The sequence below is a fragment of the Aethalodelphis obliquidens genome, unplaced genomic scaffold (assembly GCF_003676395.1).
Source record: "Aethalodelphis obliquidens isolate GAN/ISIS:26980383/991018 unplaced genomic scaffold, ASM367639v1 scaffold51, whole genome shotgun sequence".
In the NCBI taxonomy this organism is placed as follows: Eukaryota; Metazoa; Chordata; class Mammalia; order Artiodactyla; family Delphinidae; genus Aethalodelphis; species Aethalodelphis obliquidens.
The window spans coordinates 13,517,083-13,522,937 of record NW_020837995.1 but is presented as its reverse complement, the minus strand read 5'-3'; the positions used below and the strand labels follow the sequence as shown (position 1 = coordinate 13,522,937).

Below are 5,855 nucleotides of genomic sequence, written 5' to 3'. Positions count from 1 at the left end.
TCGATACCAGTCCATTCCTGCTAATGTACAATAAGCACAGAATAACAGAGAAGACAATGGCCCATATTCAACAGCCCCCAAACCAATTATAAAAGACTGAGCAGGAGGAGTGGGGCTTGGTGTTGGGAGGTTTGCTCCTCATGGACAGAAGTTTTCCTCATCATTATTTGTAATACCATCTAAAACTTGTGTGATTGGGGAGCAGATATCACTTCCTGTCTGCATGCTGTTCTGTACTGCAATTCCATTCATTTCATGGGGCCTCTCCTGGTAAGCTATGAGCCTTCTTTCTCCTGGCTACAATGCATCCTAGGGTTGATGACAAATTGTAGCTGTCTCCTAGCCTATTATATCTTCTCAAAGACCAAGGCAAATCCATGCTCGTGTAAATGTGCCTTTTCCTTGGTGGAAAATGAAATCAGTTACACACAGTTAATCATACCATAGTCTCACCTATATAGTCAGAAACTGATATTAAGTCTCTCATTAGCCTGCTCCAAACTCAATAACCCCAATGAGTTCAATGTTTCCTAGTCAACACATTAATCGGTTTTGGTTTTTTATTAATTCTCATTTCCTCTGGACCCTATCCAGACTCTCTATTTCTTAGATCAATAATAGGATTAAAATGAATCTCACTACAGTAGCAATTAAGACTAGAACCGCATGAACTATACTGGGAGAATCACTTCATATTTACAATGCCTGCATTTGAGAGCTTGATTTGAAGTGATGAGCACGTGTTATTGACTTGTTACCTTGTAACCTAGGCTGTTTTCAACTATGTTTATAGAATCTGACTGAAAGAATCACATCAGCTAATATTCAAGTTCTACTTTCTTTCCCCAAAACAGTGTTCAGGTTTTTTCTTATTCCTTCCTGAGTGAATTATATGGAACATGTAATTTGAAATATCTAACTCAATAATTTATGCAGTTTCTGGGGAAATCTGTATTTTAATTTCTGTAGGATCATGGTCTAAGTTGTAATATCCACATTAAAGCATATATACACTTTATATATATTCCTTATTTTATAGGTACACATATATGTATAAAATATTAAATCCATTAAAAAAACTTGAAAAAATAGCCAATGATCATAGTACCATGGAATCTTAGAGGTGAAAGTGCATTATGTCAGATTCTATTCCTTCAGAGGCACCAGCTTAGTTACCTTGATTTTCAAAAAAAGTGTGAAGAAATGAATAAAATGGAGTCATTAATGCCAACAGAACAGTAAAATGAAGCCAGGAGGCCACTGGGAAAGCAGGGCCTATGCACATCTCCACCCAGATGGAACATGAATTTGAACTGGGCCACAACATCTTTAAAGAATGCTTGCACATCGAACTCTCTCAGAGTGACAGCCTTAGCAACCAACCATGTACAGATAAGAATGTCTCCAGTCTTCCAACATCAATCATAATTCTTGCAAAACAATTTATGTAAGCTTCCTCCTTTTTCCTGTTAAAACTTTTTGGTTTTTAACTCTTCTTGAAGCACATTTGGGTTTCTACCCAAATCTGTGTCTTCTGAATTGCTATTCCTAACACCCCCAAATAAGTGAGGTGTTTTTCCTTGTCTTACAGCAATGGTCCTATTTCTAGGTCAACAAAAGGAAGATGGTAATCTTTGAATTTACAATCCAGCCCACCTCCAGGAATGTGAATTCTAGTGACATAGATACTATAATAAGGAAATAATAAAAAATGCATTCAAAGATTATTCAAAAGATACATCAAATATATTCATCACAGAATTGATGAGAGAGGAAATAATTATAAATTCCCTAACTAAAATTCCAAACACTAAACGTATGATTAAATGCTTATACTGGAGTTGGCCATTTTTTTTAAACTTAATTGAGGGAAATCCTCCATATTTAATTTTAGTGCAGCTTTTTGGCAACATGGTTGCTTCCAGAACACAGGTGCCATGGAAACCACCACTAAATCTAAGCCAAGATGGGGAAAGAAAAGACTCATATTAACATCAACATCATTGCACACATAGATTCAGGCAAGTCCAACACTCCTATCCATGTGATCTACAAATGTGGTAGGATTGACAAAAGAACCAATGAAAAGTTTGAGGAGGAGGCTGCTGAGATGGGAGAGACCTCCTTCAAGTATGCCTGGGTCTTGGGTAAACGGAATGCTTAATGAGCTTGCTATCACCATTGATAATTCCATGTGAAAATATGAGACCAGTAGTACATGACAGTCATTGATGCCCTAGGACTCAGGGACTTTAACAAAAACATGATTATAGGCACATCTCACACTAACTCTCCTATACTGATCGTTGCTGCTAGTATTGGTGAATTGGAAGCAGGTATCTCCAAGAATGGGCAGACCCATGAACATGCCCTTCTGGCTTACATACTGGTTGTGAAACAACTAATTATTGGCATTCATAAAATGGATTCCACTGAGCTACTCCTCAGCCAGAGGGATAATGAGGAAATCGTTAAGGAAGTCAACACCTACATTAAGAAAATTGGCTATAATCCAGACACAGTAGCTTTTGTGCTGGTTTCTGGTTGGAATGGAGAAAACATGCTGGAGCCAGGTACAAATGTGCCTTGGTTCAAGGGAACAAAAGTCACCCATAAAGATGGCAGTGCCAGTGGAACCACAGTGCTCAAATCTCCAGATTGTGGCCTGCGCACCAATTCTTCTAATTGGCAGGCCTTTAGGTTTGTTCTTCCAGGACATCTACAAAATTGGTGGTACTGGTACTGTCCCTGTGTGTTGAGTGGAGACTGGTGGTCTTTTTTTCTTTTTAAAGATATGTTTAAGTTCTAAACCCCAGTACTTGTGAATTGTTACCATATTGGAAAGAGACTCTTTTTTAAATTAATTAATCAATTAGGTGTGCCAGATCTTAGTTGCAGCAGGCGGAAACTGGTGTTCTTAAACCTGGCATGGTGGCCACCTTTGCTCTAGTCAACATGACAACTGAAGTAAAGTCTGTTGAAATGCACCATGAAGCTTTGAGTGACGCTCTTCTGGGGGACAGTGTAGGCTTCAGTGTCAAGAATTTGCCTGTCAAAAATATTCATCCTGGCATTGTGGCTGGTGATAGAAAAAATGACCCACTATTGGAAGCAGCTGGCTTCAGTGCTCAGGTGATTACCCTAAACCACCCAGGCCAAATCAGTGCTGGCTATGAACCTGTGCTGAATTGTCAGGCAGCTCACATTGCTTGCAGGTTTGCTGAGCTGAAGGGGAAGATTGATCACTACTCCCGCAAGAAGCTAAAAGATGGCCTCGAATTCTTGAAATCTGGTTGCTGACACGGTTGATGTGCTTCTTGGAAGCCCACGTGTTGAACTCTGGCTATCCTCCTCTGGGTCATTTGGCTGTTTGTGACGTGAGATACACCATTGCCGTGCGTGTCATCAAATCAGTGGACAAGAAAGCTGCTGGAGCGGGTAAGTTCACTAAGTCTGCTCATAAAACTTAGTAGGCTACAATAATATTATCCCTAATACCTGCCATCCTAGTCTTAATCAGACTCGTGGTAGAAGGTCTCAGAACTGTTTCTCTCAACTGGCCACTGAATAGCAAAATTTGGTTAATGATAACAATGCAATTCAAAACCTTCAGAGGGAAAAGAGGATGTTTTGTGGATCATTTGGCTTTTTTCTGTGGCAATTTTAAGTTGTTAGTCTTTAAAATCCATACTTTTTAATGGAAAAAACTTGACCAAAAATCTTGAATTTTGAGACTCTTTAAAACAAAGTTTAATGAGAAAATTCAGGGTAAAAAACAAAATACAAAACTATACCTATAAGATCATCTCCCAAAATCAAAAGAAAATGAAGATATGTAGATACATGGATAAATATATATACATTTAGAAATGTAGAAAAATGACTGAAGGGCTTCTCTGGTGGCACAGTGGTTGAGAGTCCGCCTGCCGATGCAGGGGACACGGGTTCGTGCCCCGGTCTGGGAGGATCCCACATGCCGCGGAGCGGCTGGGCCCGTGAGCCATGGCCGCTGAGCCTGCGCCTCCGGAGGCTGTGCTCCGCAACGGGAGAGGCCACAACAGTGAGAGGCCCGCGTACAGCAAAAAAAAAGAAAAATGACTCAATTCTCTGTTTTCCAACTTTTTAAACAATGCATGTGCATTACATCGCTAACTTGAAATTAAGCTGCTTTTTAGAATTTTGTGAATCTGTAAAATTAATCATTAGTCTTATTTTTGGATTCCTTAGCCTGATTGCTTTCAAAATAAAGTATTTGATTTCATAGATAACCCGAGTCACTAGTTAAAAGCAATAAACAGGGCTTCTTTGGTGGCGCAGTGGTTGAGAGTAAGCCTGCCGGTGCAGGGGACGCGGGTTTATGTCCCGGTCCGGGAGGATCCCACGTGCCGCGGAGCGGCTGGGCCCATGAGCCGTGGCCGCTGAGCCTGCGCGTCCGGCTCCGCAACGGGAGAGGCCACATTGGTGAGAGGCCCACGTACCGGAAAAAAAAAAAAAAAAAAAAAGCAATAAACAAAACACCCTCTACTCTTAAAATTGCAGTTTCTTCATGGATGACATCAGACAAATATCTGGCATGCAAAAAGACAAAAAGATACGTAGGAAATCTTGGAAATGTGAGGAAAGTGAGCTGATTCAGGGTTTGGAGAGGCTAAACTTAGAAAGTCCAAGGAAGCTTCTTCATAATCCTGATTTGGTCAAGGTAAAGGGTACATAAAAATCACAGGGATTACAGTGAAGAAACCTGAAAAACACGGCCTCAGTCAGGTGATCAAGATAAACATCAACAGGGGTAAGTCATGTCGATGGCATCCACTCTTAATATAATGTGATGAAAGTGGCACTTCAGTCGTCTTCTTCCCAAAACCAATAGCCTCAGGCTAATCATGAGGAAAACATCATACAAATCCCAGTTGAGGGACATTCTTCAAAATACCTGACTAGTACTCCTCAAAACTGTTAAAATCGTTGAAAACAAGTAAAGCCTGAGAAACTGTCATAACAAGACAAGAGGAGCCTGAGGACACATGATGGCTAAATGCAACATGGGATCCTGGATGGGATCCTGGAACAGAGAAAGGATATTAAGTTAAAAAAAAGGAAATTTGAATATAGTATAGATTTTAGTTAAAAATACAATTAATGTATCAATATTGTTTCATTAGCTATAATATTTACCATAATAAAGTAAGATGCTAAGAATAGGGAGAACTAGGTGTGGAATATACCAGAAGTCCCTATACCATCTTTCATAACTTTTATGTAAATCTAAATCTACCCTAAAATGAAAAGTTGATTTAAAAATTATACACACACCTTGCAAAAACAGTGTTTTTCACCACTGCTGACACCATTGACACCCCTCCTTGAGTACAAGCTCTTGAAACAAGGATACTGTTTTATTGATCCTTGTATTTTCTATAACTACTTAAACCATGCCTTTTACACAATCATTACGGGATAAATTTCCTTGGAACTGAAAGAGAAGAGAATGCAAAGCCTGGGGCCCAGCTGACTCCACGAAGTTAAGATGTACTTTTCCCATTCCCAGCAATTAGTGCAGAATTTATTCTTACTTTGAGAGAAGGACCTATAATGGTGGACTGAAGTTGAAAAAAAGAAAAAAAAAAAATGAACACAGGTAGCAGCCGTCACACTCAACGTCCACACATATGAATCTCATAGAACCTGTAGGCATGTTAATTTAGAAAATTACCTAAAACTTCATTGCTTAAAGCTTGAAAGTCAAAACAGGGAGAACACATTAAAGAAGATAACACATAAGACCTGCATTTTGAAGGTTGTTCTGAGGATTAGATAAGAAAAATATATGTGAACGCCTTTTAAAATCACCATAC

At 39.4% G+C, this 5,855-nt stretch overlaps 1 pseudogene; it reads left to right on the top strand.

The window, feature by feature from the left end:
- The first annotated feature begins 1,966 nt into the window (after positions 1-1,966).
- On the top strand, positions 1,967-3,470 carry LOC113607905 (elongation factor 1-alpha 1 pseudogene; annotated as a pseudogene).
- The last annotated feature ends 2,385 nt before the right edge of the window (positions 3,471-5,855 follow it).